This window comes from Ambystoma mexicanum, chromosome 2p (genome assembly GCF_040938575.1).
Source record: "Ambystoma mexicanum isolate Mex_15411 chromosome 2p, UKY_AmexF1_1, whole genome shotgun sequence".
NCBI classification, from domain to species: domain Eukaryota; kingdom Metazoa; phylum Chordata; class Amphibia; order Caudata; family Ambystomatidae; genus Ambystoma; species Ambystoma mexicanum.
The window spans coordinates 1,258,338,542-1,258,365,319 of record NC_090923.1 but is presented as its reverse complement, the minus strand read 5'-3'; the positions used below and the strand labels follow the sequence as shown (position 1 = coordinate 1,258,365,319).

The window sequence follows — 26,778 nt, the reverse complement described above, 5'->3', positions numbered from 1 at the left end:
CTGATGCATGTCAAGAGACATTTAGAAAATGAAAATGAGAAAATAACACTTGGCAAAGTCTTAAACCAAGTTTAGCAGGATACTGGCGAGAACCCGCAGTGCAAGTCTGGGACCTGCATCGCTAATAAATCAAACATCTAGATTGCTCTTAATAGTTATAGAACTCGATGGACTGGGGAAGACAGGTGACTGCAGCCTGAGAAAGGTCCGGGGAAAGGAGACATTCCCTCTCTTCATCTGTTGTACTGCAAGGAAAGCCGGAGAAAGGCCTGGGGAAGGGAGGCATTCCCCTTGCCCCCCAACCTGGTGAAACTGGAAATACCAGCCTTATAGAAGTCAAAGGAAGGGAGACGACCCTTTGACTTATATGCCTCAGGAAAACACCACAGTCTAGAGAAGGGAATCATTCTCCAGACAACACAGATCAAGGGAAGGGAGGCATTCCCCTAAGGTAGTCAACACTGTGTTTGAATTATTGCTTTACAATAACCGTGGAGAAACCACAAAGGTAACTGTGAGAGACATAGATATGAAGACAGTACTTGGCAGGGGAGTAAACCAAGTCTGTATGTGAGATCCAGAAACCATACAGAGAACTGTGAGAATAATACAGAAGAACAGAGAACTTGGCAAGCGAGTAAACTAAGTCTGTGTTTGGGACTAAGAGACCTGATAGAGCAAGAAACCAGGTTTGCCAACCAGGGTCAATGACCTATCAGAGTTTGGAAAAGCCTCCAAACTCCTCTTCTTCATCGCCGTGCCTGGTAGGAGGAAACCATTTCTGCCAACCAAGGTCAGGGACCCACCACAGCTTGGAGAAGCATCCAAGCCAATCTCTTTCATCGCAGTGCCATGTAGGAGGAATCCAGGTCTGCCAACCAGGGTCAGAGACCCACCACAGCTTGGAGGAGCATCCAAGCCACTCTTCTTCGTCGCAGTGCCTGGTAGGAAGAACCATGTTTGCCAACTAGGGTCATGGGCCCAGAGACAGAAAACGAGTTTGACAAGGGCCAGTTAGGGAATGGAGACATTTACCACCAATTGTTGAACCGTGTTATAAGCCTGAACATGGCTGGGAAGGGAGACATCTTCCCAACACTTGAAGAACTGATAAATCCAGAACTGTCTTTTTGTCCAGGTGAAACGGGTCACTCCTCTGGGCTAGGAAGACCTCCTTTTTAGTTATTTTAGCTTAGAGTGAGAGGGACGGAGCTAGGATTCTGCCATTGGACATTGGACTTTTGCTTTGGACATCCTGAATGGGACATTAGTTATTTTGGTTGAGGCACTGAAACCCCTCTTAGAGTTAGGGCAAGATAGGGTTTTCATTTCATTTTCTCACTTGGATAAAAGTTTATGCCAACCACCATGGCCACTCTAAGCCAGAGTGTTACTTCTGCACCCTTACACAATACATTAATGTACTTTCCACAACGTATTTGGGTATGATTGAGGTGGCACAGCAGACGGATGATGTGTATGTTACTCCCCTGGGTTTAGCGAGCAGGCTTAGCAGGGTGTGGTAGATCGGAAATTGAAAATCAGTGGAAATACATTCCAAAATGTATCGCCTGGGCTGGTATCATTTAGTATGTCCATGAAAAAGCAATATTTTCCATCAATATCAGTGCTGTGATGTCAGAAGCCATTCTACAAGAAATTAGAACCAAGACTCAGGTGACTATGCTTACATAAGTGAACCAGCTGAGGGCAAAAGGCATCCCTGCCTGTGTGGAGGCTCGGTGTACGGGGACCTCATCTTGCCTTTTAATGCCCGATAGACCTTGTTTACCAAGCTTAAAAAAAAAAGGTTTTCCTTCCCCTAAGTAACTCCACCCTTACACGGAGAACGGCTATATGAACCTGGTCTGTCTTTTTCTCTTTCGGAGGATAGACCTGGTAGGTAAGTATTGGGTGTCCTCTGTGGTGCAATTCATTGATGGGAGGAGTGATTTGCGTAAGGTTGACTTTGGAGGAGACGCACCCTCTAAAAGTTGTGTTCAGTATTGAAGCATCTGTTGCATTTTCCTTCTTGTGACCTCAGTACAGAGTCAGATATTTTTATGACCCCACCCCCTCCCCGGAACACTGTGGATTGCTTGCCCAACCCCTGGAAGTGTGGTTCCCTTTCATTAACAGCTTCAGCAATGTCTCAAAATACCATGGATTTAGGTACTGCATGCTGAATGATCATGTTCACCATTTCTTCTGCCTCCCGCTCGACCTGCTCCGCGATCTTCTGAGTTCAACCTGGTGGCGTGATATATAATCTGCTGTATTCTTGTCCCAGCTCTGAACAGGAGTGTTGTAATTACAATTTCAATTGGAGCATCCACAGCTCCAGTCTCAGAGGCGGCCTCAGCAAGATGGGTGACAGCGGCATATGGCCTGTTACCACTGTAATGGGGTGGCCCAAGATATACAGATTAAAGTATCTATAGCCCCACAATACCGCCAGTGCTTCCTGTTCTATCTGGAAGTATTGTCTCTCCATAGGCATCAGTACCTTACTCCAGAAAGCAATGGGGATCCTCACACCGTCTTAGCCAATTGTATTAACACAACACCTAGTCCCACAGAATTGGCATCCACCAGAGTTTCAGACAACGTTTTTGGGTCAAAAATCACCACGCCACCTCTACTGCAATGCCCACTTTCACATACATCAATGCTGTTTGTCCAGCCTTGCTCCATGCCTAGTCTGCAGTTTTGTTTTAAGAACCCTTCAAAGGCTGCGTGATGGTGGCTAGGTTAAGGATGAACCTGCCACAAAAGTTGTTCATCCCCAAGAAACTGAAAACTTTGATGGGACTATTCGGTGGCACAAAGGCACGTATTTCTGCAACCTTTTGAGGATCCGCTTAAATGCCAGCTGCTTGTAAACAGAAAACAACAAATGTAACCTTAGACTGTAGAAAATGGCATATCTGCTCATGAAGTATCAGCCCTTTCTCTCGTAGGGGTTTGAATCCTGCTTCCACCAGTTGTCAGTGTTCCGGTTCTGACTTTGAATGAATGAGCACATCATCTCTAACATTAATGACTCCCCTGAGTCCAGCCAACAATCCATGCATCGTGTGCTAGAATACCTCCATCACAGAAGATACTCCAAAACTCAATCTCTTGTACCTAAACATCTCCATGTGAGTCCAAAACATGGTGATTGGCCTGGAGTTCGCATGGAGGACAATCTGGTGGTATCAAGACCCAATATGCAAATGGATCACCCAGTGTAGGCATAAGGTGTCTTTACTTCTTGATAGCCCTGTTTGGGATGTGCATTGCTACACAAATGCGCACCTCGCCTGGCTGTCTGGGTTTCAGCACATTGATAATTGGAGATGCCCACAATCTGGGGCCAACCACTCTCTGTAAGTTGTTCACATAAATGGAATGGTATTCTCTGATGTTGCAGCGCTACTGGCTGAACCGTTTGATAAATTTGCAGTCTCACCTCATAATCTGTGATACCCGTGAGAACCTGGGCATCACGGATCAGGCCCTGGAGTGGCTGACCTCCTTCCTCTTGGTCCGCCCTTCCCAGATCCACCTTGGTCCCTTTCTCTCCACCACCTCTCTCTACCTGTGGCATTCCCCAGGGCTATATCCTCTCACCCTCGTTTTTCAACCTCTACTTGGCCTCTTTGGCCCCCCTGATCTCTGCCTTCTCCTCCAACTTTAAGTGGTATGTGGATGACACTCAGCTTCCTCTCCTCCCTTGCTCATTCCTGACTGTCTATCCATGATTCAGGATTGGTGCACTCCAACGATCTCTGCCTTAATGCCAGTAAGATGGAAATCCTTCTCATTGGGACACCTGCCCCTGCTTTTCCTCTCTCACTATGGCCACCTACCTCGGACTCTCTTCCTTCACCTTCGTGCGAGGCAAAAAACCTTGGTGTCATCTTCGACTCCACTCTCTCTTTCTCTCCTCACATCTCGGACATCGCCAAGAAGTCCCACTACAGGCTGCACCCCCTCAAAGGAACTCTTCCCTTTCTCACTTTCCCCCAGAAGCTCACTGTCTCCAGAGCCCTTGTTCTCTCTAGGCTGGATTACTGCAACAGCCACTTTCTCAATCTGTCTTCCTCTTCTCTCTGCCCTCTGCAACTAATCCAGAACAGGACTGCAAGACTTATCCTTGGCCTCAAGCCCAGGGACCGTATCTCTCTAGCCCTGAAATCTCTCCACAGGTTCCCAGTCACTGCAAGGATCAAGTTCAAGACCCTTTGCATTGTCCACAAGGGTTTCTGGGGCCGGGGCCTGCACTGCATCCAACGCTCCCTTCCAAAATACCTTCCTTCTCGAGGCCTTTGCTCAGCTACCTCCAACTCTCTAAGGGTTAGACACTTTTCCAGGCAGAGAGGGGAGGGTTGATCTCTCTCCTCTGCAGGTGCCTCCTCTGGAATGGCCTCCCTGCCACTCTCAAACTTGAGCCAGACCACTTGAAGTTCTGGAAGCAGCTCAAAACGTTCCTCTTGTCCTTTGCTTTCTCTTTCTCCCTTCCCTGCTGACCTACCTGACCTACCTGTCTGCTGTACCGACTGGTTGCTTGGCTATCTTCAGAGTCTCACTGGGTACCAGGGTCTTTCTTGATCAGTCACCCTTGCACTGCCCCCGGGCCTACCACGCACTTAGAGGCTGTAACTGTAACCCTACAGTCCCTTGTTCTCCTTGCACTACCCAGAGCCGCGCAGCACTGGCTGCACTTACTTAGAGCATTGCTGCCCTATTTTCCCTCCCCTCTCCCTTGCACTCCCCCTCCCCTTTCCCCTTGCACTTCTCGTTCCCGCACTTGCACGATCTGAATGACACAAGGCCTAGTAAGATAGTTTGTCTTGTCCTCCCTCTGTCTTTCGTCCCATGTCTTGTCCCGCCTAGAAACACTTGTGTACAGGTGCGTTATAAATAACTTATCATATCATATCATACCTTGGAAAACGTCCTGGTATTCGTCATGCAAACGACCAATATCACTGTCATACACATTGGGCCTCATTACGAGTTGGCCGGTAAAACCGGGTTCATTACCGGCATGCCGGAATGAGCGGGTCCATGCTTGTATGAACCCGCTAATAGCGGGTGATTACGAGTGCGCGAGCACGTGCGTCCTACCATGCCGGTAGTGGCAATACCGCCATGCCGCTAAAGGGCCTCCAACTCCCCTATACAAGCATCGCGGGACCCGCCCATAGCGGTACCGCCTCATACCAACCCCTAAATACCGGCATGGTAATACCAGCATGGTAATACCGTGTTCGTCAAAAAAAAGGACCCGGAAATTACATCATCGCGTAGGAACGGGAAATGGGCCGACGGCCATCTTTAAAAACACAATCCATTGCCATCCTCCATAACCACCAGCCGATACTCTGAGAGCACAGTGGAAATCCATAGAGGATGCCAAAGGCTACCAGGAGGACCACCCCTGGGCTGCATAAACAGCGTTACTCAGACGCAGAGCTCACCATATTAGCGGACACTTTAGCTGCACATGCAGACACAATACAATCCCACGACAAGAAGCGGGAGGTGCAGCAACGAAAGAGGCAAATCTGGCAGGAGGTAGCCTGCAGGGTATCAGACGTAGGTCCCACCCCGCGCAGTGTGAGGGACTGCAGGAAGCGGTGGGATGACCTCCGGTTGAGGGTACGCAAGATCATGGCCACCAATCGGAGGGAGGCCATGGCCACAGGTGGGGATGCCCACCCCCCTGCCAAATTGATGCCCTGGGAGGAGACGGCCAGCAGATTCATCAGTCCTGAGTCCATCGAGGGATTATGCGAGATGGAGACGGGTGCGGCATCAACCGCGGAAGGAGGTGAGTGACCCTGCAGATCCCTGTAGGGGAGACCATGAAGTAGCACAAGTGAAGTGGTAGAGAGTCTAGGCAAGGCAATGCATGTCCCAACACCCACATGACCATACCCAAATACAGATGGCGAGCCAAATGCTGCCACACTAAAATGCATGCTGAGTGCCCATCCCTTAACCAACACACAGCCAACACACTTGGAGCTTGCCCATGTGATACTTCACACAAACCCAAAATCAACGGCATGCCACCTGCCATGCAGTGAATGCTTACATGCCCCCTCTGAATACCCTGCGTGACACACCTGTAAGACATGAAAGCATGATCAAATGAATAATGAACAGCACCGCCACTGCCATGTCACACCATCACTGATGCCCTGCATCTCTTCTACCCCCCCAGGCACTGATGAGGAAAAAGCAACCCAGGAGACAACTGCGAGGCCATGCACCTCACACCGTAAGAAGAGGGCAACCACCACCACCACCACCTCCGCTGGAGACAAGCAGGCCACACCCACAGCTGTCCAAGGGCAGTCCCTGGAAGCACCCGTCTCCACTGGGGAAGAACTTGATGCCAGTGTGGAGCCTGAGGGAGACGCCGAGGTGACATGCCCGGCCACCCCAAGCCCCGTGCCCACCCCCTCGCCCCAACACCTGCAGTCACCCACCTGCAGTGGAGTTGATCCCTGCCTCCGTGACTGTGACCTACCCACCTCTGAGGAGTCCAGTCCCAAAAATGCCATCCACGTGACTGCACAACCCACCACTCCAGCCCCCTCCAGAACCCTGGAGACACGATTGTCGATGGTGGAGCCCCAACAGGAGGCCATGTTAGACCTACTCCGCCAGTATATAGCGGACGGGGAGGAACCACAGCGGCCATTGAAGCAAACACAGCCGCTGTCAATGCATCGGCTCGGCTAATGAGGGACTGCCTGGGGGCGGTGACACAGGTGCTGACCTCAATGCTGCTTCATATACAGCGGCCGCGGCTTGCAGGAGGTGTGGAACCTGCCAGCAAATCACCTACTACCTCCACACCAGCTTCATCTGTCCCCACCAGCCCAGTGAGCCACACACGTAGGAGTGCAAGGCACACTGAGATGCCGCCTCCGGACAGGAAGAAGTTCCGGAAGTAGTGTGGGGGGACAATAGTAGTGGGACACAAGGTTGGGGGTAAAGGGGTGCATCTTGTGGATTCTATTGGGGGTGTTGGTGTTTGTTGGGGGGGTCAGGGAGTTTGTTGGGGGGACTGGGAGTTTGTTGGGGAGGTCAGGGAGTTTGTTGGGGGGGGTCAGGGAGTTTGTTGGGGGAGTCTGGAAGGGGGGAGTGGGCACATTTTTGCTGTTGTAAATAATACACACGTTGTGATAAGAAAAAACCCTGGCTGGACATTGTTATTTTTGTGTGCATCCATTTAATGTGGTACGATGTTCAGTGCCCAACTCCCAACATTCCCTGTGTGCATGTCCACATTGGCCCAGTGTCTGCTTGACACAAGTCTTTCATAGTCCCTGTGTTTCAGAATTATTCGTGAATTAGTGCTTGGCGTACAGCATGGCCATCCCGTGCATCACGTACTGGCAGGGGGGCTACCTCACCTCCGTCTCCATCCTCATCATCCCCACCCGGCCCATGCATGTCAATGTCAGGTGGCAGTGGTACATTTCTCCGGTCGCACATGTTGTGCAGCATGACACAGGCCATAGTGATCTTTGCCACCTTCTCAGGCCTATATAGGAGTGCCCCACCAGACCTGCTGAGGCAGCGCAACTGCCCCTTCAACAGGCCAAAGGTCTGCTCAATCACAACACGGGTACGGGTGTGCACACGAGTATACTCCTCCTCATGGCTGTTCTGCGGGTTACGCACAGGGGTGAGTAGCCACGGCCTCCAGGGATATCCTCCATCACCTGCAAGCAGATTCAAATAGGTGTGTGTCACTCTGAACTGCCACATTCAGGGAGCTCAGTCATGGCGGCAGCTATTTGGTGTGGCCGTGCATATGTCCCTGTAAGCATGAAAAAAGGTTATCTAGGTGCAATCTATACTGCCATGAGGTGTGGTAGTCTGGATGGCATTCAATAGATGATGCAGGGTATAATCATGTATGCTGAGGCAGATATGCTGTGGTAGTGCAACAATGTTTTGACTCCAATTCATGCTGTTCATTATTTACGATGCATAGTCACACTGACCACATTGCCACACTTGCCATCCTGTTCATTCATGCATTGCTTGCCATCCCCATGGTTGCCTGGTTGTGCCTCTTACTTGTTCTCATTGATATGCATTATTTGTGATATGTGGCCCAGTGAAGTGTCATGTACCGTTTGACTGGTTCAGGTTAGGAGTGTTAGGCTCTGCATGCATTCTCCAATCACCGGCTATTCCCGCCCAGGTGCAGTATTCCCCCCCCCTTATGCATCTCCACACATCAGTACCCCAAAGCACTGCCATGGGACGGTTGTGCAACTCACCAAGCAGCCAGGCACGTGGTCCGGCATGTCGCTCCATGTGATGGGGTAGCGTGGAATTACCCAGTAACATGGCATCATGTGTGGATCCAGGAAATCGGGCGCTGCAATGGGTGATGATCTTCCTGGAGGAACATACCATTTGCACATTGATGGAGTGGTATTGCTTGCGATTGCGGTACACCGCCTCTATGGCATGGGGGACTACCAATTCCACATGGGTGCAGTCGATGGCACCGACAGAATTGGGCATGCCTGCCAGTGTATGGAAGCCTACTTTGGTTTCGGCTATCTCCTGGGCAGTCCGTGGTAGGGATATGTGGGTGCTTGCGTGCTTCAGGAGGGCATCCAGCATTTGGTTCAGCATGCGTGAAAATAGTGAAAATAGTGGTTATGAAATGCCATGCAGCTGGCCCACTGTGTGTTGCTAGGTGCCTGTGGCCAGGAAGTGTAGCACATACACCACCTTTAGTAGTGGGGGGATGGCAGTGCGTATTCCTATGTGGCTGGCAATGTTGTTCTGTATCATGTCCACTATGGTGGTGATGGTGTCACGGTCCAACCGGTACAGGGTGTGGATCTGCTCATGGGTTAGGTTGAATAGGCTTGGTCTGGTGCGAGGGATTGGTGGCTGCCTACGAGGCACTAGTGGCTGCGCTGGTGGTAATTGCTGGGCCTGTCTCACCGTCCTTCTCCTCCTGCGTCTCCTCTGTGCTGCCTGTTGTTGCTTCTGTAGTTGTTGTTGTTGTTGCTGCTGTAGTTGTTGTTGTTGCTGTTGTAGCTGTAGTTGTAGCAGTATAGGCATGTCCTCCAGTGCCATGATTGCAACTGCTAGTGTTAGCATTTTGGTGTAGGAAGGGGTGTGGTGTGTAGGTGTGCTCCTTTTGTACTGGGCCGCTCTACATTGCCTACACCTGTGGGGGGGGGTTGTGGTGTGTGGGTGTGCTCAGTTTATACTGGCACAGCCTCCATTGACTCCACCTGTGGGGATTGTGTGCATCTGTGGCAGCTGCCTTGTATCCTTCTTGCTGTTTGCGGGTGGTCTGAGATGCCTGTATGGCCAGCATCGTGCAGGCCGCGATTACCGGCTTTGCGATGCTGGTATTTGCATGTATGCGTGGGTTCGAATTACCCCCTATTACCTGCATGCCGGTATTTGCTCCCTGAAGGGGTTTGCGGGTCGGAATGCAACGGGACGGTAAACGATGCCGGTATTACCACAATAGCATTGTTTTTGCCTTACCGGCATACCTCGTAATGAGGCCCATTGTAAGCAAAGTGTCATTGGCTTCTGGAGTGACATAGAAAGTCACTGGATTAGACACACTGGGCCTCATTACGACCCTGGCGGAACGGGTTAAACGGCGCCGTAAAAGGCTGCAGCGCCGTTCAACCCATTCCGCCACATTACGAGGTCCCCTCGCGGGACACGTTAAGCATGCCTGGCAAAACCAGGCGTGCATACCGGGTCCCGCGAGGGGAAGAGGGAGCAAACAATGGGCCATCTCGTAATGGCCCGTTGTTTACTCCCTCTCCCATTCATATTCAGCCCTATGGGGGCTGAAATGGGAATGGGGATGAACCGTGTCCGTGTCCTCGAGTGAGGAATTACCGGGCCCTCCGAACTCGGAATGGTCCGGTAAGTCCTCATTCCGAGAACATGGACACGGATGAGGTTTTTCCGGCAGCCATGCCGCAAATTGCGGCATGGCTACCGGCATAACTTGTAATGAGGGCAACTGCCATGCAGCACCTATGAATAGAATGCTCCTTTCAACTGGATTGGCTCCCTGCCACCATAGGTTTATATACGAATTTTCGCTTTTGTGAATTGCGGTGCTGGCTGCGACTTTCTGAATTGCATCACATTCACTGATGCCCCTATATCTATCAGCACTGGTACCTGTGTAGTCAGATGGTGAAGTTGCATCTCGGTTGTCTTATCTTGGGATGCATACTTCGACATGGCTGATATGAAAAACACATCTTCCCTGTCCAATGTCTCATCTCTATCCTCCGCTTTCTCTTGGAGTTATTCCATAAGTGTTGAATATGATAAGGGCCAAATGGTCCCTTCTTTCAGCCTTAATTCAACTCTTTTTGGCGAACCTAAAGTATTTGGGGTTATTTTTCTCCTGAGTATTGGTTTGCTGGGCTGCAGGTTGGTTTTCTCTTGTCTGAGGCTGATCAGACTGTATACTGAAGGAAAAAATTGTCTTTTTCATAGAGAATGGCCAAAAACCTGTTGATGCGCCCTCAGCAAGCTTATTTTTGAAAAATGAAAAGAGGAATCCAAATTGTTTTGTTTCACAAATTTTATTTGATTGGTTTTTTGATTTTTTCTCATAAATCCTTTATAATTAGTGCCCTCATAATTGGTGCCCTCGACACGTGTTTCACTGTCTTTAGTTTTCAGATAGTTCTTCAGGAGGGAATACCGAGCCTTTTAGTGTCTCGATACAGTAAGAAACCTATTGTCGGTTTACAAATTGTCCAAAAAGTTCTGTAAATAAAAAAATGTTAAACAGTTTTGACTGTATTGTTTTCCAAGTTTTTGCAAGCATTCACTTTAGTACATTTTCTGAAGTATTTAACTTTTCATATTATACAATCTGTTTTGGATTGTTTTAAATAAGTCTTTCTTAGTGTAGGTTATATGTAATATAACAGTTCTTTAAACCAACATTGCAGAAAAAATAATAATGATTAGATCAGAAAAAGGTACTCACTTTTGGAGTATTCATTGACCTGATTAGATGAAAATTAGCTCTACATAGCGTTTTGTCAAGGATTTGCCTCGCTTTCTTTGTATCTTTCTGTTTGTAATAGCACTGTAGAGAAAAGGGGGGAGAAAACATACAGAGCTAAGGCGCTATGATGATGATTTTCATTTTGGTTTAACACAAATATTTTGCTGCTGGTAAGCATTTCGATTTAGGATCAATATTTAGTCTGTTGAGACTAGTGAGAGTAGGCACTAATGAGGCTAACCTTGTTCGTGCTGGTGTGATCCTTTTCTGCCTCCAAAACAGCTATCCTTTTTGGATGTGGGATCTGCTGGCCTGATAACCTGCTCTGCATTCTATTTGTGGCCGTATTAAATGTTTGTGTTGAGTCGCGGTCACGTGAACATGATTGTCACGTGATCGCGACTCCGCCATCTTGCTTTGGGGCCATAAGTGTTGGAATTTTCACCCGTCTTCTTCCTGTCTGCGATGAAGGAGACTCTTGGGGGCCACAGAGCTCTGCAGACTTTGGCAAAATTACCAATTTTTCCACATCTACCAAATTCTCTTTCCATCGCTGGTCACTCTTGGGTATGTGGCAGTTCTTGTCCACAGGATTCGCAAGGGATCTTGGCCCCTCCCTCTGGTTGACCATTGATTTGTAGAACATCCCATTGCTCTGCTTCTGGTCCGACCACCGTTTCGGGGTGATATCCATATAGAATGAGCATCTTTCATCTTTAACTGCTTCATGGCATCTTCCACATGTGTGGCCCTAGATGTCTCTAGTCTGTGTTCATGACCAAGTTGTCCTATTTGCACTAAAGGGAGCCCAGGTTCTTTCAAAATCTGTTTCCTGGGTTGGTTGGATGAGCACTTTTGAATAATTTCACCACGCAGTTCCCCTTCCTCATCCGGTAAAGCACATGTTGCAGCAAGGTGTCGCAGCCAGGTATAAAATGTACCTAACAATTCATTAGGCTCTTTCATAGTCAATGTTAACCATTGGTGTGAAATAATTTGTGAGGGCCTCACCCGCATCATGGTATAACCCAGTTCCTTGAGGAAGCGTCTTTGACAATCTGTGCACTTCAAACTAAGCATAAAAGAGTAGCAAAGAGTTTTTTTTTCATCATCTTCCCCGTAGGCGACAATAAAAAAAACATCACCAGATGCTCCTTCCACAGTAGCCACTTCAGACGCATGGATGCCGGGGACCCAACACAACAAATTTTGATACTGGACAACTGTGAATTGGTAGTTATTCTTCATTGAACCTCTGCTGTCTGAGGCATTATCTTCTCAACATCTCTATCTCTTGATTAGGAATCACCATCCTCCCCTTCGTCCCACTGCCTTTACGTTGGCCTGAGCACAGGCAGGAAACTCTGTTCTATAATTCAGGACTAATTCCCTATTTTAATCTAGCCATTTTCTATTGTTTTTCTATTTGTTGTAATGGGTTGCTCACTAATTGGGTAATCCACACAACCTTTTTGGTTGACATTGAAAAGACCGCAAATCTTTAGGAAGCATCAAGTTAGGAAATTAATACATCGCACATCCAGGTGATTATTATTTAAACAATGTACAAAAACAACATGACAGAATATAATTAAAACAAAAGATTTGAATACCTTATTATATATTTTAGGTGAAAAGAAAAAAGAAATGAAAGAGGGCTAACATCTCTTGAAGAAGGGGACAAAACCAACCCCGAAACGCGTCGAGTAATATATGTTAACACTTTTCTATGAACAATATATGGCATAAGGCAATTCTCCATAGAATTGAGGGAAGTGTGATTTACATATTGTGTGCCCACGAAGATTATTGCGCCAAAATTGAGTGTGATTAAAGATATGTATATATATATGCTACACAAGCAATGTTGAAATTGCAAAAACACAGTTGTTGATTAACTAATGAATTGAAATTTAAATTTGTTGCCTATGATTTATTGAGAAATTAAATTGATGATCATCATCATCTTTTTCATATAATCAATGTCTTAAACTGCTTTTTTCAAACATTTCTTAAAAAGTAAATTTTCATTATTGACGTAAATATTGATTGTTTTCACAATTGATCGGGTGTGCAGGGGACGGGAGAGTTCCACAGAATTGTGGACATCTGTTGGTTTTACCCAGGCAGGAGGTCAGTAGCTGTATGATCAGGGACGTCATTTCACCAAAAGGTGAGGTGTAGCGGAAGTGACATCACATGACCCTTGACCTCTGATGAAATCACAGGAAGTGATGTCATTTGACCCCACTCTGAAGTGACATCACGGAAAGCGATGGAACACGAGTTTTTACCCATTGACAAAACAGGAAGTGGCATCACATAGCATTGTTTCTAAGTACACTATGAAAAATATGCTTTAAATATCACTGTAACGGGATATACATTTCATACACGTATGGATCACCATATGCATCGGCAGAAAAAAAACATGCTATAATTGCAACTTGCGAAAAACAAAATACATAGTCCGAAATTGATGCTTATTATACTCTAAATGCTTTTTGGAGGATTTTGTCTGCATTGTGAATTTGAGGTGTTTAAGAACAGACTAAATCAGTGACTCACCCCCTGAAGTGTGCCTGAAATAAACCTTTAATGAGTCTAGCAATTATTGTATAGAATTCCATAAAGACAAATTATTTCTTATTCCTATTCTTTCTTATTCGGGGTCACTGCTCAAAGTGTTACACTTGTGGAACCCCCTGTGTTTTTAAGAAGCCTGAACAAGAATGCCAGCCATTCTAGAAACAAAGAGACACATTGCATTAGCCACAGCCTGGGTGCTTCACTTTGTAAAAAAACAAAACATCTTTATTTTTTTTAGGGGTAGCAAGGGAGACCACAGGGGTAACAAGGGAGACCTCAGGGGTCGCAAGTGTGACGCCTGGCAACCCCTAACTGATTTCCCTGTGTATGATATATCTCCCCATTCAGCAGCCACGGCAATAGTAGGCATGGCTACGGCACAAGCACCCTCCCTTCCGCAGAGCTGCTGTGTCAGAGGCAACTGTAGCCAAGTCCAATGCTATCATTAGGTAGTGACTTGATGTGTGTGTGCTGTTCGGCGAATCCACTATTCCTAGTTTCCTGGATGCTTCTTGCGTCCTTTCACCCCTTCCCTCTAATTCTGCTCCCGAAATCCTCATCCCTAGCGACCGCTACCTTTTTCCTGGACATCCTGGAACTGCGACCTTTCCGGAACTCTGAACGCGCTCTGCAGCCGGACGAGACTCGAGCGAGCCTATACAAGACCCGATCCGTCCACAAGAGGAATCCTCCCGCAGGACAGAGCAAGAAGCGATCCCAGGTGAGACGGGGGGAGATTTACGACACAGGGTCAGACTCAGCGCATTTGCCATGCTCCTCTGCACTCCTCAGCCTATCACCACATCAGGAAAGTGTCACCTTCCAGGAGTCCGCGAAGTAGAGGCGTGTGACACGCCCGCCGTGTAACTGTGATTTTCCGCTATGCCGGCACACCACACCTCATATCCTAAACACAGGCAGTGCTGGCCCACCTTCATCGCCAGTTGTTAACTGGCCAGTGCACAGGCTTGGGGGAGAGGGGAAGCCTCCCTCACGGACAGTAACCACAAACTTACACAGGTTCCCCTTTATTAACTCAGTGACATCCCATCCGCCTGATAGATGTCACCGCATAGATCATCCATACCAAGCAAAGTCTCTCAATGGCCCCAAACAGAAAAGTGCCTCTGAAATTAAGGTAGAGTGGGTGTAAGAATGGATGCAAGGGACAACATGGAGTTGCTAAAGGAGAAACACCAAAATATCCTGTCACTGACAAAATTGCTCATGGATAAGTTGCAAACCTGGATTCTCTCGTCGCTTCACTCTACATTCAGGGTTACATTCATAAGTCAGCAATTGAGGGTCAGCACATGGCTACTGAGCAAACTGAAGTATGTGTTGTGAACCAGACCCAAAAGTGAAACTTTGGTAGTGCAGGAAAATGCAAGGAGCACAAGTGCCTGCTTTGCACAGTAATGCTGATTGGTACAGTTTACCTTTTCTGCCAAACACTTACAGAAGAGAGATACATTTTCTTGCAAATATGTCAGGCGGAGTATGGAGCTTGAAAGCCAGGTCACATGAGCTTAGCAGGTAAAGCACCTTCTCAGGTAACAGCATGGACACTCCAACAAGGCTCTAATATTGTGGCCTTGGGAGACAATAAAATATGCAATTAGGGAACTCCCCTTGACTGGAGTTAAGGAGGAGGAATATCAACCAACATAGAGAAGAGGTGATCACAAGGGGCCAGAGCCAAAGAAACTCAAAAGGAGCAGGGAAGCCAATCCGCACCCTTATTGCCCCAATGACCTAGCTCTGTGATGTTGTAATTGTTCTTTTATGACGTATAAAGGGCAGTAAGTTTCCATCATGATGGTTAGGGAAAGGGTGGTGTTCCTGAGATCTCGTGGAGAGAAAGAAGAGTTGAAGATAGATTGGGGAGGAGGAGAGAGCAAAGATGAGAAAGATGGAGAGGATGGTGGAGAAGTGAGAGTAAGAGCAGGACGAGAAGCAGGAGCAAGAACGAAAGAGGCAGAGAACACGTTTGAGAAGGAGGAGGAGGATAAAACCTGGAGTCTAAACTAAATGATGACTGCTTGAGGGTCGAAGCAAGGGCCAGGAGGGTGATCAACGCAATTGGACAATATTGCTCCATTACCTAGGTGGAAATTACAGGATATGTAGGGAGGACTATGCAAAATCTGGTGACAGCTGCGGTGTGGACCTGCCAGGGACTACTAGAATAGAGCAAGGGTCACTGCAGACCCTTAAGGTTGCTCTATCCACATTAACCCTGCTCGGGGAATACTTACCCTAATTGTTCCAGCCTGTGACAGGCAAGCCAATGAGACTCATAGGCTAGCAGATACAATTATGCTCCTGTCCATTTCAGACCCCAGAGGACATGAGGGGTCCAACAACTACCGGAGGCCATCCACCATCCCTGGAGGTAACACAGACAAGACACACACACACCAAGGAGCAACAGGGGTCCTGGAGGACCGTGCTCCTTCCACAGCAACTGAGTGCCAGGGGCACTATAGCTCCCCGAGTCTGTGAGTGACTTTAATGAAGTTTGACCTGAGGATGATTCCACAGGAACCCTGCTATCTCAAATAGGGCCGCGACTTTTTGGGACTTAGGACCATTGGCCCTATTTTAGCCAGGGATACACTGTATCTTGCGACACATCCTAACACTGATTTGATTATAGAAAAACTCCTACTCTTCTGTAGTGTTAGGAAACTCTGAGGTGCCACAAGAATTATGTATTTATTTATTTAGTTTGCCATTTATATAGCGCACAAAGCCCAGAGGCATCTAGGCACTTTAACTTAAGAAGTCGGTTACAGTAAGTGCTGGCAACAACAAATTTCAATAGTTACAACACTAGGCAAACAAATCACCTGGACAGTGCAGAATATACATTCTTGGGAAAACTCACCTCTTGTTGCGGGGAGCTGCATCAAAAATACATATATGGGACATGATTGGAACGGTGAATACATACTAGACAAACTCGTCTCTTGTTGCGGGGAGCTGCATCAAAAATACATAATAAATTATCCTGCCCCATCCTTGTGATCCTTAAAGTTTGTGTGTCTATGCCTACAGGCTGTCAGCAGACTTAGGCTGTGAAGGGAGACTGTGAGGTGGAGGGAAATGTTTCAGTTTGCAGGTTACTCCTCTGTTGTCCAGAAGGTTCCTTACGGTGTGCAACCTCCTGGTGTTTTAAAAAAAAAACTGTGTGAGAACTTTAAAAACTTGTCTCTGGGTTTTCTCTTCCACCTTTTTTGTTAACAAGTGTTGTGACAAAGTGACATGTTTTAGGCTACAGGATGGGACTGGGGAGGCCCAAGGAGCCGCAGACCACCCCACCCTTTCCATAATATATCCCCCAGAGGAGGTGCATGGATGGTAGCCATGGCTTCCCAGTCCATCTCTATCCTATATTGGCAGACACAATCCGCCACCCAGAGAGACCCCCAGACTGTGATTTTGATATTTCTATGTATTTGTCCTCAATGGTCTGTTGTTGGCAATACAACAGAAGTACCATATCTAATATGAAAGATGTCACTGTTCTTTCTCTGCAAACTGGTAACTGCAACCAAGAAAAAAAGACTAAGCTTTGCTGCCCAATACCAGCACACACCCGCTCTCATGTGTGCCTGTGGAGCACAGGAAGCTAACATGAGAGAAATGTTTCAACAGAGAGGGTTATCAGTAACTGCAGAGAACCCACGCTCAGACTGACCCAGAAATCCAGCATTAGCAAGCACCATCAACTGCAAGGAAGTCCCTTGGGTACCTGTCAAATCTTACAAGGAACTTTGGGAGCTACAACATTTGCGCAACTCTAATGGATCCAAAGGGAAATTCAAGATGGCTGCTAGCATCTAAATAACGTGGACCATGGAGCCTCCCACAGACTCACCAACAGGCTCAGTGGAGTTGGCAAATGTAAAGTTCACTGGATAGTTAGACAATCACCAGGCTTGCTTCTCGCAACTTCCCAGCTGCAACAACTCAAACAATTTACTACCTTGTGGAGAATAATAAGAGGTATGAAGTTGAAAAAGGAGAACATTTGGTCACCTCTATGAATTCGACAATTATTTTAAAGATTTGATTTCTTAAAGATAATCAATGACAATTCATGTAGAAAGTGGAATGCTTAGCACATATTATGTTAGAAGATCATCTCATATCCCAGATGATATAAACTTCTGGACATTTCTCACATGATGTATTGACCCATGGCCAGTATTCACAAATCGTATGATAAAAAAGTGCTTAAAATATAGAGTGCAACCGGCCTTCCAAGGTGAATGAAATCTAAGGAGATGTGGGAGTCAGGAGTTGCAGTTGTGAAGTAGTGAGTATCGTGTTTCGGAATGGCGAGTATGAGAGGAGTAGCCCTGAGGAGAAGTAGAAAAGGTTGGAGCAAGTGAGAGGTGGGAGGTGAAGGAAAAGGAGTGGAGCAGAGCAGAGGACGGGGCACAAGATCAGAAAGATGAATAGAGGTCTATGTAACCAAGACAAAGAGGCACATTCAGCAGGAGAAGAACGGGTAAAGGCCAGAGAGTGGAGGTGGATGTGAGATTGGATTGGATGTCTCTGCTGCTTTCGATACCTTCGCCCACGTCATTCTCTTGTCTAGAATGAGAAGTTGCTGTGTAAGAAATAGAGCCCTTCGTTGGCTCTCCTCTTATCAGACAGATCTACTGTGGAGGTATGTCCGCACTTTGAATCTGTTTCAAAACAAGTGTCCTATGGAGTGCTGCAGGTCTCATCCCTCAGTCCCCTGCTGTTCAACCTCTATATGAGACCCTTATCTCACCTTATAAATTCTGCGGGTGTCCGGTTTTACATCTATGCAAACGATACTAATGGGTGAGTGTGATGACAGCCTTGGTGGCAGGGTGAAACTGTGCTTGGAGCAGTTCATTGTGTGGATGCAACCCTACAGGCTTACGTTTAACGTCCAGAAATCGGAGATGTTCATTTGTTCTGCCTCTAAGGCTAGACTCAGGCCCAGCGGATCTGGGTCCCAGGAGGCCGAAGCATGGATGTCCCATTATTGGTCCATTTCTCTTGGGAGCTGTCCCTCAATGCTCCCGAAAGCTAAGAATCTTGGAGTCTGGCACGATTCTTCTCTATCATTGGAGAGCCAGATATCACAAGTATCTATGCTTGCTTCTTCCAGTTGTGGAGCTTTAAACGGCTTCTGACTCTTTTTACCTTTGTGCACAAGATCCAGATAGTGAACACCTTCATATCTAGTAGGCTTGACATCTGTAAAGCTATTTATCTTGGCAGATTGCAAAGAATATAGAATGCAGCAGCGAGGGCTCTGTTGAAGTTCGGAAGGAGAGAGCATATCTCTCCTCCCTGGAGAACTCTCCATTGGCACCCAGTGGAGACACAGATACAGTTTAAGACACTTTGCGTGGTGCATGGAGACTTGCATGATCAAACACCTGATTTAATTAGAGCCAAACTCTGCTGTTATGTCTCCAGAAGATGTTTGCATTCTTCATCTCAAGAGAATTCACAACACCTACCCTTGTATGTTGCACAATTTGTTGGACACAAAAACCTAAACTATAGAGAGTATTTACACCATCTTCAATAGCAAATAACAAAAGATAGTTGAATCAGGTACAGCACAAATCAATAGCAAATACATTATTTAAAAATCATATTTAAAAGACAGACCGAATGGTCACATACAAAATATTCTAAAACATGTAAAATGTGTCAGGAATTTAGACCCAGTTCACCCTAGTGGTGTTGAAACAGTCTTTTTCTTTTTCCTGTTCTGTATTCAATCTTAGTCAATGAAATGTAGGCTCTATGATGAGAGGGCTTTGTATACCTAATTCATTTTGGAAAAGTCACTCTTTCCCCTTGGCTACTAACATCACTTGGGTTCTGTGTATATATGATGAATACAGAACAGGAAAAAGAAAAATACTTTTTCAACACCACTAGGTTGAACTGGGTACAAGGGTTTCTGTTGTGAATCCTCTTTTCTATGTTTTAATTTGTCCTCCCCCAAACAAGCCCCTTTCAAAAAAGAGGACTCCCCTGTCTGCTGTGTTCAGTATATATGCATTCTTCATCTGCCAACCTATTATCAGTGCCTACATTTCATTGAGTAACATTGGGGGCATTCCTTTTCAGTACTGGCAGCCCAGTTATGGAACTCATTACCAGTAGGTCTGTGGGGATGGGATAATCAATTTGAATTTCGACATAAATTGAAGACAATCGTTTTTCCGCCTTGATCAGGTTTCTTTGGGCTGGATGAGGGGTGGAAGTTTCTCTTTCATCATCTCTGGTCTGGACTGGGTCACTGTGTGCCCTCTGTTTCAGTGCCTGGATAACTCCTGGTAAGGTGAATGTTTGCACTTAACAAATACAGTCCCATACCATAGCATACCATGACCAAGGAGAAAAGTAGTAGTCTGCAGGAGGAGCTGAAGGAGAGTTGAGGATTGGAGGTAGAAAGGATAAGTATGGAAGAGGTGTGATTAGCAGAAGGTAATAGAGGAACAATGGAGGAATCAGAGAATACGGGCAACACAAAGGGGGAGTGCAGGAGGCTGAAAGGTAAGTGGAATAATAATAAAGGAGGGAAGAGATGAGGAACAAGGTAACAGCCAGAGTAAGATATAGACGACAGAGGACATTGTAAATTGTCAGGAGGGAAGCAGGGGATTGACAGATGGGGTAGGAGAGTGTGAATAGCACTGAGAAGAACAGAGATAGTGACAAGCAGAAACAGGTGACCAGAGAGAGAGAGGGAGGGAGAGACAGTCCAAAAGAGGGCCAGTCAAATCATGAGACCTAGGTAAGACTCTGAGTTTGTTGGAGGAGAAAAACCCAAGGTGGTCTCTGTTAGCCTGCCAAGGGTAAGTCTAATAAACATAGAATTAAAGTGATAGATGGGATGGAGGAAATTACATTTAGAGGGAAGCAAGGATATAGGGCAGGTGAAAGAGGTCACCAGAGAGAGAGAGATAAGATGAGAGAGGGCTAGGCTTAACAAGCGGCCATAGGAAGATTTGTGGTTTGGTGGAGAAGCAGTACCTAATCAGTATCAGACAGCATGCTAAACATTTATGTTTAATAACCAAAGATCCTGCTACGATCCTGCAGGACCTTTGGTCAGACCAAGAGTCTGCTTCTGGGCCACATCCAGAGTCTCAGACTGAGGTAGAGGTTTGCTAAATCTAACTTTAGACCAGTTTCTCTTCTTCAACTTTCTCAGCACATCTTTGTCTCAGAGTCCTGGCTGTGATCCCCAAGCACTTGACCTCTCTACCTCCTTGATGGACCACACCAGTCTTGTACCTAATGAAAGCAGATTTCTAACTCCTTACCTCTTCTCTCCAGACATGGCTCTATGCTCCTTCTACTCTTTGATGTTGGGCCACATGCTTGGACCCTCAATCCTCCCTGACTAATCCTTGTTAGAGTCTGGGTTTCCCATTTCCTGACATCTCTGGACATTTTTCCAGGTGTTCAACAGCACCTCCTTCTTGCATCCACTTGCAAACGTCTCTTTAAAACCCTTTCCAACTTCCTCCTTGGTATTTCCTTCCCCTTTCTCTTTAATACTTCCTTCAACCTCCTCTTTGCTGTTCTTGCCAAGCTCCTTCCTAGTGCACTGTCCAACGTTCCTGTTAAGGTTTCCTACTCCTTCCCCCTTAACACTTTCAACAGTGCTGTGTGAATTGGTTTCATGCTGCCACTCACTGCAAGACTGCTGCGATATCCATGCTATCCTGAAGGCCACCACCGCTGTCGCTTTGGCTTTAAGAGATAAACTATTGTCACCCAGTCTTCTCTCTTGCCCATGCTCCATCCATTGGAATGCATTAAGTACACTATCAATAGGGCTTTGTTCTACATGCCAGAACTGGGTATTTCTTAAAGGGACACACATCGGGGGAGAATGGAGATAGGTACATGGTAGAGAAAAAATTGTCAATGAAAACAATCCCAGAGAGTGTAGCAGTAGTGCCTGGATTCACAAGTAAAAGGGATGGAGATTTGCAAAAAGTAAATCTCCCTAGCAGGGAATAGTGCAGTCGAGTTGTATGCCACTATTGTCAAAATGAATTTACATTTCCATCATTTGATTCACTTCAGTCAACCAATGTCCTTGTTCCCAATGTTTATTTATAGGAAGTGATCAGCTGAAAACAGTATTTCACAGCAGGTAGTTGAGCTATTTGGTACATATATGTGCCAAAGGCTGATGTGGGTTTTGCCATTGCTCGTATGTCTCCTTCCCCACACATTTACTACAGACGCCTGGCCTTCCATTCTTCCCAAATGGATTATGGGGCCTGTGGTCTAGGATCACTACAATATAGGCCCCATCAATAATTATTATTATTTATTTTCTCTGCTTATTATTATTGTAGAGCCACACAGCAAATGTCTAACAAAGGGTGCCTTACAAAAATAACAATGAATAAATACATAAAACAAAATAGCAGGTCTTAATGTTGCAGTATTTGAAATGTTTTACCCAAAGTTACACTCTATATCATGAATGTTCTCGTTCAAATTTGTGTGGCCCACTAACTGCTCCTGTCTGCATAAAGTCATCATCAATATTTTTTAGTATGCAGCAGGAAAAAACCTGGGGTGAATATTCAGGCTGGACATGATAGGCCTAAGAGAACTGGTTGAGGCCAAAAAGACATAATTACCTGAATTCAAAAATATCCAAAGTGTGGGCTATTGTAGATGCCCATTGCTGATATGGCAATCATACTACAGAGTTGCATCATTATTGAACAAAAGGGATCTCATGTTCGTATCTCGCTTAATGTGGTAAAAAGGCATAAAAGCCTTGAGTAAGGCTTTAACGCCTTTCAATCATGCAATGCCACATATTCAATCATTTGTCTGGCGGAAAGGAGGCTGGAGCGCAACTTGCGTTTCCGCAGTTCCCTTGCTCTCTGCCATACAAATGCTCCAGCAACTGCACTGGTATAGATTATCAGGCCAGCGCAAATGCTGCTTCACTCAACTGCCATAATTTACTCAAGTGTAAACAAACACTCTATCCGCTGCTCATCTGTCCTGTTCCCCACACTGTGCCACCTGCTTTTACATTTCAGGTGGGGGCAAAGGTTGAACAGCAGCCGCAGCGGCCTCACTAAAAGCCATCCCTTGCCAGGCATGAAAGTCTCTTTGCATTGCAGTTTGGGGAATTGCGCTCATGTTATTAATTAGTTGTGCAATATAAAAATCTGTTTCTTTTTTCTGAATGCCCCTATTATTTGAAGGGATGATTGGTCAATAAAAGAATGATTTATCAGAATATAAAATAGGGTCCTTGTTGCAGTGAATGCTGTTATTTCAGAGCACATGCATAAGGTTTAGAGTAAAAGGAGGCTCAAGCAGACTGTGTTAGACTATGGGAACTGTATGAGGCCTAACTAATTCATTTAAACAGAACCTAGTTTGATCCCTCCTAGACGACCAATGCGTGTAGTTGTAGGGGAGAATTAATAACATTAGAGACTAGCTGTAACAGAGCGTAATGCACTGTAACGGGTCCTTATTGAATTTGAGCAAAAGATGATTTCAAAGGTCCCTAAACATACTGTCGAGCCTGGGAAACACATACTGATATTTCTCTAAGCAATTTGCTATTTTGTACCTACAAGTGGCTGGGATCTTACGGAAAGTCTTCATGGAGGACCGGTTATCAATTCACACAGGCTAAAATGGGAGGACAAATCTGACAGAGAACTGCTGTTCCGTTTTTCACTTCACCTGAAAAATATTGCCATATGGTTTCAGTTGGAGCTCTGCATTGCACATAAAAAAGAAGAAATTGGCATTCTATTATATCAGAACTCTAACCCTCTTGTTACAAAGATAAATAATTAGAAAATTGACACAGTTTTACAATTCTGTCATGAATCTCATTCAGAATATAAAATGCAACGTGGTTGCCGGTGAAACTGTAAATAGTGTTTCTTTCCTTAACACAGCAACCAAGTGTGCTACTGCTCAATATAAATGTGGGTGAGAAATGGCTGTGATGGCACTGTAAATGAAGTTCTGAACATCTTAAATGCAACATGCATTGTATGTTACACTGTTAGAAATCATCCAGGAATTACGCATTACCAATAGATTGTAGCATGAAATGGATTTGCAGGAGAAACATAACCCAACAACCCAACCAATAGAACACATAGAACTACACATTCTGAGAGAACTCAATTCACAGTCTCCCAACATTTTGAATTGTCAGATGGTCAGATGGGCAGATGGTCAAAGGGAACTTACTTTCCTACATTTTCAATGACTGGCCATTAGGTGCATCTAAACATGATTGATGGATGATGTTGAGTTGCCCAGTCAGCTGTTCAAGTGGATCAGTAACTTCATGTACATAAATAATAGGGAAGGACACTGTGTGCACAGAATAACGCAAAACATGATTTCAGCTATAGCTTCCCAATTCTTAGGTCTAGAGCAAAAAGGAAAAGAAATTCTGAAACTGGGAGGCCATTCCCCTCAAATAGAGATAAAACACAACATTCATTAATAATTAATACATCATATAAATATGAATGCATTTGTCAAATGTCATCTTATAGGAACATGTCAAATATGCATGCACCCATGTTGATTTGGCGAATCTGAAAGTATCTATTTCATTAATGGGAAAAATTCCCTTTGCCCTGGTGCAAAAATGCATCGAATTGTATCTCTTCTGCACTAGGGTCATTTTTACTCTGGTGCTTATGTCATGCCAAACTGCACTTGCCATGGTACAATGGTTTTCTAATGTGTCTCAGTGTTTTTAGAAATAGCCCAAACTTTGCCCTTGTCCTAATACTGTGCATCTTTGCACTTGCACTGTTGCAAAGTTTCTGTAATCTGGCCCCAAGTGTGCATTATGTCCTGGTTGTTGTAAGCCACTGTCCTAGGTACTACTTCTTAATTTGCTTCTTCTGCTAAATCTTTGGGTTTTGATTGGGTCCCTGTCTTCGCTGTTTTCAGCATCTCATTTGCTAGCGAAGATGCTCTTTATCACATATTCCCTTTAAAAGCTGGTAAGTCCTTTCTGCAAGTGACTCATTCTCACTGTTTAGACGAAGCTTTAGTCCCATGACGGACTGATTTGGGGAATGCGGTTTGAGCTGGACTTCTGCAAGCCATCATCGCTCCCCTGAAGGCAGCTGTGCCCGCTGCACCAGTTTAGTTTTGGGGCTAGGATTTCCCCTGTCTTGAAGCAGCTGGATAAATGCCCAGTGAATGCTAGCTAGGATTGTGTTTAAATTCATTTGTTTAGCACTCATATTTGTTCATTTGTATACACAGAATTATTTAGTCGAAAGATTAGCCATATCTGGTGGGATTAGGGGTCTCAACAGTTGCGATATTCTTCAGCTGGAGGGTCACACATTTCGAAGTTCTCTTAATTCGGATCATTCTCCAGAGCAGATGTTGAGTGCTGGATCCCTCTTCCATCTACTTTACATTTCACTTCTGATCTTCTAAGATGTGCAACAGTGACTGGCTGTGGATTACTGTTTGTTATGGTGTTTTATGTTTAGATGTGTTCTTATTTGGATTGTCCTATTTTTCTGTTGATGATATAGGGTTACTTCACACAGCAATCTGATGCACTACAGTGCCATGTTCACGCTATTTATATAAAACACATTAAAATAAGCCCAGTGTCAGATGATATTACAAATATCAACAGTAAGTACTGCTGCACCTTGAGTAAAGTGTCTGATGCAGATATGAGCATGTGCACCGAGAATGTCACATGTTGCACTCCCGGTAAGATAGCTCAGTAAGATCCTTCTCCTCCTGCAGTGTAACCTGCGAGTCATAGGTTGCGTTTTCCAGTAAGCGAGGCCATAGTGTGAATGCCCCCAGTTGCAGGAATCTATGTATAACATGCAGGTGATGGGTTCTAGTCTCGGTGATGTACATCACTTGCTTGAATTCCTGCAGCAGCGGAATGTGGGTTATGGGTAATCAGAGGGTGGTCAAGCTCCAATCCCTTTGAGATGTATACGTCGATCAATGCATGGTCGACCCTGCTCTCTGGAAACATGCAGGTCACGGGATGGACTCCAGGGAGCGAGAAGGCACAGCCTTTCATCCTTCTGAAGGCAAGCAAATAACAAAATGGCCAATAGCACGTGTAGATAACGCATGGGGCAACCCCCAAATGAATGCACCATAATCTCATTCACAGGAGTGTGTTAGGAGCAGAGAAAAGCATTTGAAGTCATCCTGTTGCCTTCAAAACACTTTTATTCAGTGATGCTTCCATAGTGGGAAACTGCTCATCAGTACATTCAGCAAAAAGGCGATTTCCCCAATTCAGCTGCAGGGTTAGATTACAAAAACAACCAGTATTCCATTACTGAGTCCCCAGCACTAAGAGACAAACAACAAACAATTATGGTGTTCTGTTGGTGTCCAATGCTTTTATTGGCAAATATTACCGGACAGGTTTTTCAGTGTACAATAACCAGAGAGAAAGGCGCCGATTCATGGAATTATTTGCGTGGAAATGCAGGGATTTGCACACCATTCTGCGTGCAAAACCACATTCTATGAATCGACGGCGCAGCACTTTTTTTGTAACTTGCGGAGACTTCACGCAGGCTCGGCATGTCTCTGTGAGCAGTCCAGTGCCTTGCTGAAGACACCACACAGAGCATAAGCAAGGCCTGCGCAGAGGGCGGAGTAGGGGGCGGAACTACAAAAATGAGGAAGAACAAGGGGAAAAGTGGGCGTTACGAAGGCCGGGCTGCAGGCAGTACATAGCACGCCCACAAATGTGTACAACAAAGTGTATTCATGGATGAGACAGAGCAACCTTTCGCCTGCCAAATGCCCACGCAAATCCCTCCATCTCTCTGCCACCCGAAGGCAGGCGTAAGTACACTTGTGCATAGGAATTGCAGCGCGGAAGTGCGTTTAAGCAGCCAAGGATCCAATCAGACTAAGGGGTGCGAGTACGCAGTGTAGTATGGTGCAGGAACGTTTTACCCAAGTTACGATACATCAAACGCATGCCATTAATCTGCAGGGCGTGCATTTTTTATTCTGCGCGCAGACTCGCAGAGCGTCGTTCTCGGCATGCACCCTTTGCAGGAACAATTCGCACTTTTCCATGAATCGGG

At 45.9% G+C, this 26,778-nt stretch overlaps 1 protein-coding gene across 2 annotated transcripts in view; it reads right to left on the bottom strand.

Annotated features, from left to right (window-relative positions):
* LOC138567407 (lipopolysaccharide-induced tumor necrosis factor-alpha factor homolog) overlaps positions 1-26,778 on the bottom strand; it is a 227,460-nt gene that overhangs the window by 187,606 nt on the left and 13,076 nt on the right. The gene's annotated exons all lie outside the window — the stretch shown is intronic.